The sequence below is a fragment of the Myiozetetes cayanensis genome, unplaced genomic scaffold (assembly GCF_022539395.1).
Source record: "Myiozetetes cayanensis isolate MyiCay16 unplaced genomic scaffold, myiCay2020 scf13, whole genome shotgun sequence".
In the NCBI taxonomy this organism is placed as follows: domain Eukaryota; kingdom Metazoa; phylum Chordata; class Aves; order Passeriformes; family Tyrannidae; genus Myiozetetes; species Myiozetetes cayanensis.
The window spans coordinates 3,988,784-4,005,810 of NW_026086937.1; the positions used below are offsets into that span (position 1 = coordinate 3,988,784).

The window sequence follows — 17,027 nt, forward strand, 5'->3', positions numbered from 1 at the left end:
TTAGGTAGAAAAGTTTTCCAGGCTGCGGTCGGTGGAGCAGCCTCTGCCTCTGGGCTCTTTGCCTGCCCCAGTGTTGCTCTTCCACCACACTTGGTAGAGCTACAAGAGCAGCTCACAACATGGCTTCGTGTGTCAGACCTCCCATCCTTTCTGCTTTTAAGGTTGGATTATTTCGTAAAACCTTGTTTCTTGGTGCACTCTTTATAAAAAGGATTGACGTTCCCACCCCTAGAAAAGGAAGAGGGAGTGCAGATACCCTTGTGAAAGCCAAAACCTGCAGCTTAGGTCAATATGGTCTTTGGGCATCACCTTTTTTTTTTTTAAGTTGAAGCCTTTTGGAATCCTGCCAGCCTTGACACTGAAAAGCCAAACTCTCAAACTTGCAGATCTTGCTCTTTTTCTTTATAATGGGGAGGTGGAGGGTGGGAAGGCGTTTGGAGGAAATACAGTTTCAGCAATGAAAACGTAAGCAACTTTTAACTTTGTTTTTAGAGAAAAAAAGACAAGACACCCCACAAATCCAAACTTTCAAAGCTATAACCTGAGTATGCCCAGCCAGAAGCACTAACAAATCTGTTTCTTAAGAGTATTCTTTAGTCTCCAATTCACATTTTAAATACCATGTCTCCAACACAAGTAAACCAGTTCAATATAAATATGTTGAGTGAGTTACAATGACAAATACTTTGAAATAAGCATTTTTAAAAAGTAATTAGTGTTTTCTTGTTCTCAGGCTTGTAGTTTCTGGGCCAAGCACCTTCAAACTGCAGAAAATCCAGATTTTTTCCTCCTCTCCATCTCCTCCCACCTAATTTGAACATTGTTCTCTTTCCCCAGCGTGGTTCTTGTTCTGCTGTCTGCCAGGCATGCCTCCTCCTCCAAACACAGACAAAACTGGCAATGTATTTAAAAATGAATGCTTGTTGTGCCCTGGCACCCATGCTCATCCTGCTCCCAGGTTCCTCTGAAGGGTAAGCAGCACTTGGTATTTTTTAAAGGTAGTAAAAGGCTTGTAGACAATAAAATAGCTTTAAAAAATGCTTCCCTCTAAACACCTTTCCAGGTGCTTATTTGCCTGCTGCTGCTAGAGCTTCTTCACACTTTCTTGATGAGAGAATTCACCCTGGTATCACCACAGGCAATGTGAAGCACCCATGTTGCTGTGTTACATCACCTTGTGCAGCAGAATCTCACTTTGAAATGGTAAGAGGCTTCTCACTTGTTTGTCTGCATCTCCCTCTCCCTTTTCCCAGGTGAGTTTGCCATCCTCCTTATCGCTACATCGATTTCTAACAGGAGGCTGTGGGGTGGTGCCACCACTTAATTCTTCTTTCTGATCAGGGGGAAGTATTTAGCTGAGTTTTGCTCACAACGTCCTGGGAGAGGAGCAAGTATGAAAACTGAAAAGGTGTTTACAAATGCAGCTGGGCTCCTGGATGCAGCATCCCTATGACCCCGAAGAGCAGGAGCCACTTGCTTTGCCAGATTTTGTGTGCTCTAAAGCTCTGGAGTCCTGAGTGCCAAGTGTAGAACAGTCAGCACTGGAGTGAGGATGGATGTCCCATTAGCTCCTGGCATTGCTGTCCTGTGTAACTGTGACCTGCATGAGGGAAAGGTGCCTTGTAACAAAGCTCAGCTGCTTACCAGCAAACACCCCTGGCACCTATTTTCTCATGCCAGATGCATTTTTCAGCTGTGGTCCCTGTCCTGGGACCTTGGTCTGAAATTCCAAAGCACCTTCTTGCTCCTGAACCTAGGGGATTGTATTTGTTTATTTTATAGCTTTAGGGAAAACACCCTGGGAGGTGGGGGGGAGGCATCCTGCACAGTTGAGCTGTACTGATGGTCAAGCCCATTTCTTTAATTCTCCACAAAATCTTTAAAAAGAAAGCCATAATAACTCTGCTTCAGGTGAAATTGTAGATGCAGGGAGGGAATTACAGCTGGCAGTTTCATTTTAAATCTTTTATTAAATAATGTGAAGATATTTTGGTATCTTCTCTTGTTCTCATGCCAGAACATGTATTTTAGGGCATAATTATACTGAGGCAAAGAAGGAAGAGGTAAGACTGGGTCATGATGCAGAAGTACCTCTGCATCCTCAACAACACAAGCAGAGGCTGAGGCCTGACTGACACTCCATTTCTGAGTAAACTCAACAGATTTCCAGTGGGACTGGAACAGAGGCACACAGAGAAGGGCATGAGCCAAAAATCATGTGCCACCAGTGGGTTTTCATCCTTGCTTGCCATTAGGGTTTTCAACCTCGTTAGTGGAAGGAGCACTGAGCGTTATGAGTGTGTAGGATCCTGGGAAGAAATAATCCCACTGCCCAGGAGCTCTGCTGAGGCCAGAGCTGCAGGAGGTGGCTTTGGCCAATTTACAGAGAGAGGAAAATGAATGGGAATATTCTCTGACTTGTCAAGGCTTTGCCACAGGAATCCTTCACAGGTCTGGAGCTGTTTGGCAGAGCACAGAGAACCTTCAATCCATACACATATTGCAGCAGATGGCTGTGTCTGTGCATTCAAGGCATCTTTCAAAATCACTGCTATGATGTGACTTTAAACTGATGCTTTTCATGCTCCTGTGTCTTGGCATGGTGGGTCCTGCCTGTGTGACAGAACACGATCAGCTTTGGAAAGATCAAGATAATGCGGAGGTAAAAAGCATCTCTGCTTGAATACAGCAGAGTACCTGTCTGGAAAGATAAGAGATTCTGCTGCAACCAACAGGGTCAGGCCTTTGTAGCACTAACTTTTAGAGCTGTGACTCTCCATCTTGTGGGCAGCTGTAGAGCTGCACAGCTTCACTGAGTGCCACACAGCTCTGCTGAGTCGAACCCCTTACGAGTGGTTTTGCTGCAGAAGGTGAGGGCTGCCGAGGTCCTGGGAGCTGGTGCTGCCCAGAGAGGATGACAGCCCTGTCCCCTGCCTCACTGCCCAGCTCTGCTCTGAGCAGCATGGGCTGGCCTGGACAGCTTCCTTGGGAAACGAATAGATCTTTCCTCTAAACAAGGGTCAAGGCAGGGTGGCGCAGTCCTGATCACAGTTTGTGTAAGTACTGCTCTCTGTTTGCCTGTTTTTATTTAACAATCACAACTCAGCAACCCCATCACCACTTCAAAGAGGGAGCAGAGACAGGCATGAAACCCCTGGGAGCACCTTTGTTTTTTGCTGTGTGCAAGTTGCTAATTACTGCTATATGTTTTGTCACTTGGATTGTACATAATCAGAAATCAGAGCCTAACAAAATTAGGAAGATGAATATACATTACTACAAGCAAAATACATGGAATATTTGGGTTTGTTTTCTTTTTTTTGTACAGGTATTTCAACAGCAATTTATCCTCTTCAGTTACTCAGTCTAACTGTATTAGCAGAGGACGAAGCACTGATTGTTAATAATGAATTATTGTCCAAGCTGGTGAATCCCACACGGTTTTATTACCTATTAAAATTTATCTGTTGAATATTCCTCCACAGGGGACTGAGAGAGAACTGGCCCTTCAGATCCAGGTTATCAACCATCTTGTGTCTATTATCAGCAGAGAGTCGGCTCTGCTTAAAATCCAACTTCTTCCATATGTCACTTCCAGATGATCCGAAGTGCTTACAGATGCCTGAGTCAAGGAGAACAGCAAGGGAAGGGGCATCACATGCGTCCATCTCATCAGGAAGTTTTGTTACACTGCCCACCCCCCCCCAAACATTTGGGTTTCCAAACCCAGGTTCTCTCGCCCTCTAAATCGTCTCAGTGTGCCGTGCAGAAAAGCAGTCTGAGGGGCAGTGTCCTTGACAGAGCTGGTACAGCTTCTTTTTAATTGAAAATAACGAACCAGATGTTCTGAATATAAGGGGAAACTCAAAACTCTACTGCTGCATAGAGTGGTAGAGTGGGACCCTGTGTTGCTTGGGGCACTTTTCTCCCCCTGGAGCTGCCTGCTGTCCCACTCTCCTCCCTGCACGTTGTCCTTGGGCTGCAGTGGGGCTGGGCGTTTGTGTTCCAAACCTTTCCCTACCCCATCCTGTGCTGCATTATAGCTGACCCTAATCCTAGCATCAGGTGACTCAGCCTGTCTTTGGGGCAGCTCCTTCTGCCCCCTTTGCTCTCCCTGCCTGACCTCCCGTGCACTGCGATGTGCTGTTGGATTTTGGTTTCTGTGCTTCTTCGGAGTCAGAGGCGTAAGCGGAAAAACAGCTGCCGTCAGGAGTTACCTGACTTGTCCTTTTCTGTGTGGCTTGGCTGCTGCCCCAGCTCGCAGGAGCAGCTCAGCAGTGCCCAAGCCTCCCAGGCTCTGGCATCTGGTCTGAGAGAGGTTTGCGTGTGGTAATGTGCTCAATGGCTCTCAGTCTGAGAACCGAAAAATGCAAAACACTCTGGAAAAACTGCTGGCCTTCGGTATTTAACTCTTTCATGATCACACAACGAGCAGTTAGTAGCTGTAAAAACTTAAATGTTTCCTCTTTTACCACTGACTTAAAAAGAGATTTAAATCTGAACTTCCCAGCCTTATTTAGAAAGTCTTTGTAGATTACTTTTCTTCTCTGTATAAGATACTGCTATTTGCTTCACTCTTTTTACTCTATTTCAGATTTAATATCCTAGAACTTATTGATTTACTATTTGAGACATTAGTTACCAATTTTCAGGTCCTTGCAAGAATTAATCTATGAAGGCACTGCCCCACAGACCCTTTCAGTGAGACTTGCTGCATTGACTTGCTGAGTGACGTGTTGGACATAAGCATCATTCGCAGTGAGATCTATCTCAGGTGGCAGGATTTATCTCCTCTCTACAGTATGAAAGAGGTCCACAGATTTGTGTCACCAAGTCCAAGTGACAGAAATGCTGAAAAGTGACTCTAATCTACTCTACTGCTAGCCTTTGACAACAGGCCAGTGATGGCTGGGGCATCCACAGGGTGTTTGGGGAGAATGGGCTGCCCAGGCTTGAGGCAACATTTACTTCCCTGTGCATCACTGGGTTAGTGGGGGCACCTGGAGCATGGAGGCCATGTCAGAACTAAAACCCTTGTGTGAATTTAAAGGCCCAAACAGCAATATGAATTCTGGTTTTTATGCACAAAGTATAACAGAGAAGCACATCATGAGTTCCAACATACATAGAGGGTGTGCATTCCAGTAAAATGAAAATGCATAAGCCCCTCTGTGAACTTCAGTTGATCTTTGGTCCTTCCTCTAGCAATCAAGTATATTGTTTAATTGTTTTGGACAGTACCACATCACTGACAGGCACTTCATAAATAGAGTTAAATCCATCCTGGCAGGCTTCATCTCTAATTTTATGATGTGGTTTTCTGTGGTAGATGACTACATTTTCTCCTAACTGTTTTAACAACAGCATCCAGCATGATTCAGGTTTATTCTCCTATCAATTGTACATGTTGTGCATTCAAAACAGCCAACTCTGATGTCTGGAGGGCTGTACAGTGCTCCTGAAGCAGCAGGTGAGGTGCTTTAATCTGAGATTCCTATTATGAAGATGATGAAATCAATCCATCCCACTTCTTAATACCTATGTCTGGGTTTTTTCCCCTCAGTGACTACAAGTGACTCATTGCAACTTCCCTGAATTGCTCTGGAGGAGCAGCCTGCTTATCTGTGATGCTTGTCCTGCTTCTGTTGCTGTTGGAGGGTGAGTGATGGGCCTGTACCTGCCCAAACTTATCCTTAGTCTGGCTCTAGGGACAGGCAGCGATGCAGAGCTGCTCTGCCCTCCCAGGGGATTATTGTGTGCCAGCCTTGGCACTGAAGAGCTGTTGGAAGAGGTGCTGCATTCGTGGTTGGTCTCTTGGTGCTCATAGAGCCAAAATTTTTACTGGGTTTTTTTTGTTTTTTGTTTTTTTTTTTTACTATGTTCTACTTTTGTTCCTGTGCACGCTCTCCTTTTGCAAGCAGAAATGTTCAGAAACAGCTGGAGCTGCTGGGTGAGAAGAAAACCATATCAGCAACTGATTTGAACGGAAATAACAGACAGTTGTTGATGGGAGGTCAAGGCTGTGGTACGTCATGTCTAACTAGCTGTTTATCTTCTACAGTTCTTTCAGAATGTTTCCTCACTCTTTTTTCCTCTTTTTTTTTTTTTTTTTTTTTTTGAAAATGGAAAATCTGGGGGTGGTTCTTTCCTTTCTGCTTGTAATCTCTCCGTTTAGTTCAACCCACAAAAATGCTGAGAGAAATTGCTTAATCCCACAGAAGTCTGTCATCATCTTTCAGCTCAATATAAATTTTGGTTTGATTTTTGAGGAAACAGTTGTTTAAAGTGTTTTCTAGGCCGTGACAAAAGATGGTATCTGCATGTGTTATGGAAAGTTATTTAGCAAGTACAACTAACATATTGCAAAACCGATGTTCTGCACGTTCAGTTTTTCGACCCAGGTCAGGGAAATGTCCCAGAGAGTCGGGCTCAGCAGGCTCCACGTGCTGGGCTTGGGCTAGCACAGGTTTCACCACACTTGAAGGCTAAGAGTGCATGTCTGTGAGGGTCTTGCTTTCTGCTCTGTTGTGCTCTTATTTATCAAAGCTCCTGCTCTTAGTGCAAAGATCCCCTTCCAGGTTTTATGGTATTGGTGCAGCCTTCTCCAAAGGAGATCCTTACTATGTTCTCCCTTGTTACTTCTTATAAAATCACCTTTCTTTGAAAATACACTTTGTGCTCTGGGTGGTTACAGCTTTGGCAATTACCTGTCTATGCACTTTGCAGGACAGTATCTGTAGGAGAACAAAATAGGTTTACAGATGCATATAGGCCCTGACATCCCAGCAGGGTTATTGGTAAGAACCCCTTTTTTTGCCCAAAATGTCCGTGACTCAGCATCCATCACTGATTCCAGAAAGTCATTATCATACCTGTCAAATGTTCAAGTTTTTCCCAATTCATAAGTTTCCTAAACTCCTGTTATGTATACAACCTTTTATTTAGATCTTTCTTACAAGTCTGGTAATTTCTCAAAAGAACAATCTGTGCTAACTGGATAAGCACCATATCCCTTTCCCCTTGCCTTCCATCCTTCCAAAAGGTCTGCTTTTAACTGTGGCAGGTATTTGAGTTCAAGCCATCACCTAATCTAGAAAAATTAGATGATTAGATGATTTTGTCCATAGCACTTACGTCCTTATGCCTGTAGTTCAGACTCACAGCTGACACTGAGCTGAACTCGCTGTCGAGCTCTCTGTCCAGCAGCTTGAAAACATCTGGTCTGTTGTGACCAAACTGAATAAGCAGCAAAATTATGGGACTTTTTTTTGGTCGGGCAGGTTAGGAGGTTTTTTTTTTTGCTTACCAGTTTTAACACAAATTCTGAGCAACTTCTATACCTTTCATGGTGTGGATGTGGCAATGAACCTTCTTTGGCACAGGAAAATACCCGTGTGCCTGTATAACAGTTTTCCCATTCTTATTCTCAGTTGAAACTCTGATGACAATAAAGCAGCATGATGTAGTGTACCAGGCTGGGAAGACACTTCCTGACTGGAAAGCCGGTGTGTCTTGGTGGCAGAGGCTGTACAGATCAACAGATTGCTCAAGCTGAGCTTGCTGGGAGGTTGCCCTCACTGTTTCCCGAGATAAATATGTGGTTTCAGTAAAACATAGTGTTTCTTTTTTTAAGAAAGAAGAATGCCACACTTGATTTGTCAGAGCAGGGGAGTTCAATCCTCCATCAAGGAAATCAGGAGGAGACATTTCCTCTGGGATACGTTGACGAAATGTTGATACTTGTCTGCTTTTACAACAGCGGCTCTGTGCCAGCGTTGTGGCTAAACCTCAGTAGCTGAACACTGTCCTGTGACTGACTCTCTGTGGGGCAGGTGCTGCACTGAAGAGCACGGGGCCTCTGAGCTCATCTGAGCAGGTACAGGCAGCTGATTCCCCACAAGGAATGTCTGAGCCAAGAGTGTTCTGAGCTCCCATGCTTCAAGGGAGGTTGCAAAACACGACCTTTTCTGTTCTGCTTTAGGACAAAGCCAAACAGAGTTTCAAATGGGAAAAAACCAGATTCTTGAACCATCACCCATGGCCCACCTTAAGGTCTGGTAAGTCAGGGTTGATGGAACAGATACACAGTGGCCCCAGAGACAGCCAAAGGCTGAGCCAAAATATTTTCCAAGGATTGCAATAGAGGTGGCCAGGGCAGATAGTTCTTCTCCTGTCATCAGCTGTGCCTTAAAGAAAGCACTGCTGTTCTAAATGAAGAGTGAACAAATGCATTTGAGAGATGGAGCAGTTCAATACCTTGGCCAAGGACAGCAGCACGGCTCTGACTTCACCTCGTGCAGAGTGTTCCCACCTTGCAGAGAGTTACAATGGGCTGTATTTAGTCACCACCTCTGTGCATGCCCCCCTGGACACGGCCTTGCCTGGCACTCTCAGCTGGTGGCAGTCCCTGGCCAAGGTGGGAAGCACCTCCCCTGCACGTGGGGCTGCATGGCTGGGCAACAGGGGCATGGGGGAAGTGAGAAGCAAGTGCTCAGCTTTGGGTTGGAAGAGCGTAGGAATCAGAATATCACTGGATTGCTTGGAAAAGTGTGGGATCGAGTACTGGCATCCCATCTCGTTCCCTGTGTGACAGGGCTGCTGCTGTGCAGGTAAAGACTGAGGTCTTCTGCCAGTGTTAAAAGCATGAAATGACTTTTCATTGTTTCCCTGCAGTTCTTCTGAGCTGTTTCCTGTTGGTTGTGAGTGTTGTGAGGTTTCACTGGGGGTTTTGCAGCTCTGAGGTATTCCAACACAACCTCAGAAGATGTTCTGTACAGCTTGGAGGAGCTGCTTTACAGAATACAGTTGGATTATTTTGCCTTAGTGGGAATCCTACTCGGGATAGAAAAGATAACAGACTTGATCCAGTGGGCAAAGAGGAGGCTCCCAGCATCACCCCACTCATGCTCCACTTGGAGGTATGAAGAGAAATGAAGTTTTACACAGCAAACGAAGTTCCCATATGGAAAGTTAACATAAAGTTGAAGCCATACTGATTTCTCTTGAAAGTTCCTTGGAAAGACCAGTTGCAGCCAGCTCTTAGAACTAACTTCACTTACAGCATCTTATAAAATCATGTGATAGATGAGGAACATGTGTCCCTTTTGCCTGTATTATTCTGTCCTATTTCAGCTCCATTCTCTCACAAAGTCTGTCTTATGCAATATGCCTTAGCTTTATCTAAGGGCTCCTCCCCAAATCTACATTGTTTCCACCCTAGTTAAGTGTGGAGAAAATATTGTTCAACCCAGCCTAAAAAATGAGCGTAAGAAGAGACTCATCTGAATAATTTCTGATCAATTGGGGTTTGGTTTGTTCTCCTAATTGAGTTAAAGTAGTCCCACCTTGTGCAAACTCTTGTGAGAAAAAATGCAGCCAGCGTGGAATGTCATAGCCAGGAAACACCCACTACAAGGTGGTGATGGTAAAAGCCTGGCAGAAGCCAACACCAGCTTACTATTGGTGTTTGTACAGGGAGTGCTCCTCCCCGCCCTGGGCAGGAAGAGTCAGCTCCCTGTGCCTTCCCAGCAGCGTCTGCCTCACACCACGTGTAAAGCCAGGATGCTGTGGGGCAAAAGCTAAGGAAAATGTTCTTCTGGGGGCTCTGGTGTCTGAGGCTGAGAGAAAACAAGATAAATCCACTGAGTCATCTGCCCTGGGAACAGCGTGCACCGTCACTGGCTTCTGGAAATTGTTAGAGCTGTTCATTTCCCAGGACAATCCCTCGGAGCAGTTCCAGTGCCAGGACAGGAAGCGTTTGCTGTAAATTTAGGCAGGAGATGAATTGCCTGTGTTTCTAACCAGCGCTGGGGTCAGAGGGATGACTTGGGTGACCAGCCCATGCACACCAGGGTCTGGTGCACGGGCAGCATAGCCAGGAAGGAGACAATCTTCTCTCAGGGGACAGGTGCTGCATTGTCCCTTTGGCATCCTCTCAGTTTCCTGGCAGGCTGGGTTTACCTGGTGTTGAGAAAAGAGCAATTCTGCCTCCCCACACACACTCCTTGTAACAACCAGATAAAGAACTGAAACGTGAAACTGCCTTTATCACTTTTTGGTACAGCTGCACCACTGAGGGAGAGTGTCTGTCTTTGGGGCCCGAGCAGTGAACTCCAGACTGGGCTCACCCAAAGCCCCAGAGCTGTGCTCCTGTTAAGAGAGCATGGATAAACCCCAAGGCTTTGTGCACCAGGGAGATCTTTAGCAGGAAGGAAATGAAGAGAAAACTAAACACAGGTGAAAAATCCCTCTGTGACCCCAGATCCAGGGTTAGCTGTACCCTAACACTGAACAGGAGAAAGGAGGAATAATTTCCTCAGGTCTCCTCTTGTGCCTGTTTAATAATTAATGTCTCTCTAGTTTAAACTTGAGCACCTGGAAAGCCCTGGGTTGCATATAGGCCAAAGAAAACATATTTTTGCTATTAAAAGCACTCTCATTTTATCTTGTCAGCCTATGAATTTCTTGCAGACTATGTCAATGTTTGCAAAAGGGAATTTCTCATTTCTCTCTCTTCTCCTTGCATGCAACTATTTAGTTGGCCAAAGATAAGGGAAGGTCTCTGGAGAACACCTGACCTCGCTGGAGAGTAATGTCCCATTCTGGGTATGGGGGGGTAAAAACCCTTTTTTAGCTGATTGCAAAGTTTCTGAGCTGACAATAGGCAAGACAAATACCACTGTGGGGAGGAGAGAACTGCTCTGTTATGAGGGGACAGGAAGAAAATCTCAAGCTGCTGCCTTGAGGTGGGGCAGAAATATTGAAAGAACTCGGCGAATCAACCCTTTCAAACTGAGGTCTTCAGAATTAGATACATAGTGCAGCAATTTGATTTTCAATTGCTTTGGAATGAATGACAGCCCTGTTTTTCATTTGCCTTTCTGTGTGTGACTAGCCCTTGACATCCAAGTCCTAAAGCTGTAGCTGGAGACCAGCCAGAGCAGTGGGGTGAGGCAGGTGGAGGCAGATGAGACAGCCCAGCAAGCAGGCAGCAGAAGAGGAGGAAGGGCCTGCAGGGAACACCATCATTGGTGCTGGAAGGGAAGAAACCTGCAGCACTTTGGGCAGCCTGTGCACAGGAGTGATGCTGTCTCCCCACAGAGACCTTGGGAGCTGGATGGAGAGGTGAGGGAGGGAAGGGGTTGGACCAAGAACGGCTGATGTACTGTAAAGGGGCTTGGGCTATGGAAACAAACTGCTAAGGTTAGATTTTGCTTGGTTTAAAGAAAATATGCCCGTTCCATCTATGTTTCTTATAACAGCTGGGCCTTCTGCAGGTTCTGTTTACCAGCATCCTCCCGTCACCTGTCTACTCCCACCTGTGTTTATGGCAGAAGGAGAGAGAGATCCAACCTTTAAAATCATCCAACCCATGTGTCTCCAGGTCTCTTACTCCCAGGCCTCTGATGGGAATATTTTCTAGATTTTTCAGGTATACAGCTGTTGCAGATAGCACTTGCTACCCTAGTGGCTAATTTAGCAAGCAAAATAGAGCTGCTCACTCCCCTCAGCCCCTGGAAAGCTGGCACAGAGGGTTCTCAGTGCAGTGCTGGGGCTGAGAATCAGCTACACTTCATTTGATTGTTGTTTCCTCCTGTGGTATTTCAGCTGGGAACAGCCTTGACCTGCTATCCTAAACAAAGAGGATCTGTGATCTTCCTGTGCGATTGATGAACAGCAAAACCTGCCTGGCATCCCTGGGGTGGCTGGGGGAGCTGTGGCAGCAGTCAATCAGAAGAGGGAAACCCAGATTTTCCCCCCCTTACACAGAAAACAGAGCTAATTACAGGAAAGGGCAAGGTAGGGGTGGGAGGGATGCTGTGCTGCTGCAACCCAGCAAGACCTGAGGTGCCAGCGAGGGACAAGGTGTGCCAGGCAGGAGTCTGGTGTCACCCTCGCTCTGCTCCCCACTGGATCCCTCACAGCTCACTGGTGGCTGGCTGGGAGAGGGTCAGGGCCCACCCCTGTGCCATCCTGCCCACGCTGCTCCCCTGGGACTGCTGGAATGGCTGCAGGAATGGCTGTAGCACTGTTGTTGCAGGGCTTAGGAGCACTCGCCATGCTGCCTGCTGTGCCTGCGGCTGCCAAGCAGGAATAAAGAGAGATGGTTCTTCCTCCCAAAACAGCGAACCTTTATGATTTTAGGGGGTTTTACGTGATTAATAGAGCTGTTCCTACCTTTATTCCTACAAGGTCAAACCATTTGTTTTCATGAGGTATGCTAATGTAATCTATTTTTTCTTCTTTCTCAGACATCTCTTAAAAGAAAAAAAAGTTCTGAGAGGTTTGTTTGGGAAAGTGTTGCAGATGTATTTCTACGTGACATATTTATGCACACTGTCACTGATCTGAATTTAGATCAGTGATACTGCACTACAGTAATAACTGATAGGTTGTGATGTTTATAAATGTTGCTTTGAGATTTAAATTTAAGAGACAAGCATAGGAAATAGATCTTATCACGGTACACTGTTACCAAATACAGTCCCAATAAAGAGGAATAAAGAAAATGAATTTTTTTATCTGGGCATTTAGGTTCTCCCAGATGTTAGGGACCATCTGCCAGGATTTTTTAGCTTTAAAGTAAGCTGCATTTAGAACACCTGTAAACCCAGTGATTTCTTCCCCTCTCCTCCCCTGCCCATGCTTTTATAAGGGAAGGATAAACACGATAGTAACTCATAGTAACTCATGTATTCATGTGCAGTTCACATGCAGTAGTTACTCCATGTTTCAACTCTGACCTTATTACTCCATGCTTGTTACACCCAGAGGATTTTTGGGCTCCCTAGAACTCAGGTTTTTATTGGAAAAAAAAGATGGTATTTACTGAAATATTAAAAATTCTTATCTAGTTTTGTTTTTGTTCTGAATCCCAGGGATTCCATACAAAGATGAGATTTATTAGAGACTTGAATGCTCAGTTGTGTGCATTATTTCCACTGGATTGGGAGCAGATTCAAAACTGGAGAACTGGACATTCACATGGTCCAAGAACTGAAAGGTACAACTAGCACAGGGTTTTTTTCCTCCTCTGAGTTATGCTGACAGCAGCCATAACATTTAAACTGAAAAGTTTATTTACTATATAAAGGGCATATTTTCCCTTCTTATCCCAGCTTTTCTTGGCTTTCTTTGCTTGGCAGTATCCCTTTAACCACTAACACCCAGAGGCGTGGTATTAAACTGGGATGAAAAATGAACATGCAGAAGAATATTGGAGATTTAAGTGGGTATGGTTCTAAGAAAACTGGTGGAAAATATGTTTACTCCAAGCATCTGTAGCACCTAATTGAAGCAGTGATATTTTCTGTAAGAACATAGGGAATGCTTTTCTGCTTTCTCTCTGGCTTTGAATTTCAGTGTGAATCGATGTGACATAATTCGTGGAATAATTTTCTCACAGCTGCAATGGAAACTTTCTGCCAATAGGCAAGGATGTGTTAATCGAGGTGAAAAAGCTTACATTCAGTTCAGCTTTTGTGTTTTCTGGAGTTCTTGTTAGGAACTGTTGCTTCATCCTAATTTATTAAAATCTAGTACTCAGTAAACACTATTACTTTTGAGCTATTAATGTTGCTGTAAATTTGAATGGCTAGAAAAGGGTGGCAGATTGTGACCAAAAGGGAGCTGATGTACAGCTGCGTGTGAAATCACAGCTGATACTAAATGTGACAGAGAATGAAGCACACGTTAATGTGCCCATCCAGGATGATGCAGTGCTCCCGGGCCAGCAGTGCTGGCATGGCCAAGTGAATTCCCCTGAATCTGATCTAGAAGAGCTTAAAGGAAGCCTATGTCACCTTTGGGGCATCTGCAAGGGCTGCTGGTTGGTACTCAGTTGTTTAATCATAACACTTTTCTCAGGTGTCTCTTATTCGAAGGCTGAGTTCCCCACCAGTGGATTTGCTGGGACTGATGAGGACATGCAGCAACCTTGGGAGCTGGGATGAGGGACCAGCCACTGATGCTGGCAGCAGCTCCTGGTCAAGGGAAGGCTCCTGGCATGGTGGTTTCCCCCTGGAAGAGGTAGGTGGAGGGGTGTGGGAAGGCTGTTGGTGGGGAGGCTGTCAGAGCACCACACACCGCTCCCCAGGCACAACCTCACCAGCACCGTGCATGTGCTGCTTTTGTAATTACAGCTAAGCCCTGGTCAGCAGTTTCAGCTCACTGTGGCCTGTCACTCCAGTGCCATTCCAGAACAAATAAAGAAAAGGCACTGTGCATGTTGAATGGGAACACATGGGCAGGGATGGGCTTTTCTTTCCTGCACCCCAGACCCCTCTTTTATTGAGGCAGTGGGGTCCTGCAGCAGCCATCTGTTCTAGAATCTACAGATTTAAGCAGCCAAATCTTTTTTGACTGTATCAGTCTGTGTTTGTACAGGTCATTAATCTTCCCAGTGACAAATCACAAAATGCAGGTAGTTATTAAACCCCTGATGGACTGTCACAGCCCAAGAAGCCATCAGTCTCAAACAGGGAGGGGACTCTCCAGCCTCTGCCCTCGTGGCAGCTGAATGGCCAGGCAGGCTCACCCACAGTTCAGGCATCCCTCAGCATCATCTCAACACCCTTTTGCTTACTCCCTGAGAAAACACCACTCCTGGCAGAACTGCCCAGGTGCTGACAGCCAGGACATGCCCACGGTCACTGGGAAGGGCAAGCCTGGAGAGCTGCCCTCTGAGCCACTGGTGACTGCCCCAGCTACTTAACAAAGGAGAGAAAATGGGTTTCCACACTTCACTCATCAGTCCAGCCCTCTGTTTCCTTGCCTTTTCTCACATATGCTTAAAACAGGAGCTGTTTCAAAAATGTGCTGCTTTTTCTTTTTCCCCAAAATACATTTTATATTTTAATGATTTTTTTTTTTTGAGACTTACATTTTTCAGAGACCTTTGAAGATGTAAATTCAATGAGATAAAATTTAAATATCTTTTTAATCAGCATCACAGCCCCAGTTTGTGCCATATGGAGGAGCAGAGGAACAAAGTGGAGCTGAGAGTGGGATGGGGTGGGTGACGCACCAAACAGCCTCACCAGTGAGTTGCACCAGTGGAGGTAACCCCAAACAGGGAGACTTCCTGGGCACCACAGAGTACATGGTCATGGCCAGCACAGCAGGGCACAATAGTGCCATCAGGGTGGCTGGGAAAAAGTAGATTTTTCTCATTTAATCAACTGTCTCATTTTACAGTCATGTTTTGTAGATGAACAACGAACAGAAGAGGCTACTGGTGCAAGTGCTTCAGAGACAGGGATTTCGTCCTGCAAAAGGGTTACTGACAGCCACGGCTGAAAACAGCAGGGCAGTGTTCAGGCTGCACAAGCAGGGCCAGCTCTGGGCTTTGAGCAGAGGTAATTTCATGAATGTCTCTGTGGGGAAAATGGTCGGAGTAGAAACAGCCCCAGTTGCTGCTGGAATGGCTGCTGCAGGCAGTGCTGTGCCAGGCAGTGCCTGGCTCTCACAAGCCTCTGCACAACAGCAGAAATGTAAAACCCACCTCACTTTGAGGACCAGCATCCAAACATTTCCTCAGTCAACTGTTGAAAGGAAAGCTAATGCCCCTTCATGGACAAAACTTTGCTGCTCTCCTTCAGGCCAGCTGTCAGCCCGAGTGGTGGATGTGGTCTGGGGTACGGGGTTCCATGCCCAGGAGGAGGTGGTTCCACTGCAGGGTCACAGCACTTCACGTGGTGGGAAGGTCTTTAGGGGTTTGCCCAGCCTGGCAGAGGTGTTGTGATGGGAGTGGGTGGGCTGGCTCCCCTTGCTCCCCATCCCTACCAGTGTCACTCCAAAGCTTTTTAGTGTGGTAACTTTCAGCCAAGCGAGAGTGGGGTCTGACCTGACACAAAGCAAAACCAGAGGTGAAAAGGAAGTTCGGACTTTACCTGCAGCTTCCCACACATTCAAAACCAGAGCTGGATTCCCTTCTGCACCTTAAAAACTCATCCATCCCTGCCTGACTTCGAGCACTGAAGGAACATCAATTCTGCCACTCTTTTCCACCTCTCAGCCCTGCTGTTTGGTTTTTTTTCCCCTCAGCAGGATTATTCCAGAATGCAAACTGCTGGGCTGAGAAGGACAGAGCTCTTCCCCAGCTCCCACCTAAGCCTGCAGAGGAGACCTGTGCCTCCCACCCGTGTCACCATGAGACTGGCTGCTGGGAAGCTCCCTTTGGGTGACAGCTCTTCTGGGGGCAGCTGGCCTTTCACAGCTCTGCAAATATCCAAACACTGACAAGGATTTCTAAAAATGATATTGAAAACGTATTTTTGCCGTCGCAAGTACTGTCAACCTTTGCTGAGATCTCTGGGCTGGGCTGCAAAGGAAGTGCACAACGCTGGGCACTAAAATAGAAAATATTTATTTAAAGAAGTTAAACGTTCTAATGTCTTCTCTCTTCTGGTAAGTGTAAATTATGGCAGCTCAGTGCTGTGCTGAAATAAGCGGGGTGAGGCTGTGGGAGAGCTCTTTTCAGGCAGAAATATGCAACACTTCAATTGTCACCCACTCGTTTGCTTTTTAATGTGCACAAGGCTTCAGCACCTGCTGCCCACACCCACACCTGCTCTGGAGTGGCCCCAGCCAAGGACCTCCAGCTTGTCCACTGGCAGGTTTCGAAACAACTACAAAATCACTGCTCAAGGAGCTGAATAGCCCCTCCTGTGTCTGTGACTGCAGCCTGGATAAAGGGCTCCACACGTTCCAAAGTGGCAAGCTAGCAAAGGAAATGTGGGAACGCCCCGCTCTGCTTGTTTCCCATGAGATATCACTGGGTTTTAATACCCTCCCCAGCTCCTGTGGCGAGGACGTGCCCGCACAGCAACAGCAGCCATCACATACTGTGATGGAAGGGGGTCAGTCTTTGGGCTCTTCCTTCCCCAAATCCATGGTTGTTTTTGGAAGGGGAAGGGCCTCCTTCTATTTGAGGGTTTTCCATAATCCTCTGCAGTGGCCTAATCCTGCTGCCACTGATATCCACTGGGAAAGCATCTGACTGATCCTGGTGATTTCTGCAAGTTAGG

The 17,027-nt window shown here is 46.2% G+C and overlaps 1 long non-coding RNA gene across 2 annotated transcripts; it reads left to right on the forward strand.

Moving 5' to 3' along the window:
* Window positions 1–1,064: 1,064 nt before the first annotated feature.
* LOC126636280 (uncharacterized) lies at window positions 1,065–15,351 on the forward strand. 2 transcript variants are annotated; one of them, XR_007627943.1, is made up of 6 exons: window positions 5,350–5,470; window positions 5,564–5,658; window positions 5,922–6,025; window positions 12,879–13,003; window positions 13,867–14,028; window positions 15,209–15,351. It is a non-coding gene; the product is annotated as an uncharacterized LOC126636280 (long non-coding RNA). The 2 variants fall into 2 exon arrangements; XR_007627944.1 differs by lacking the exons at window positions 5,350–5,470; window positions 12,879–13,003 and adding an exon at window positions 1,065–1,203.
* The last annotated feature ends 1,676 nt before the right edge of the window (window positions 15,352–17,027 follow it).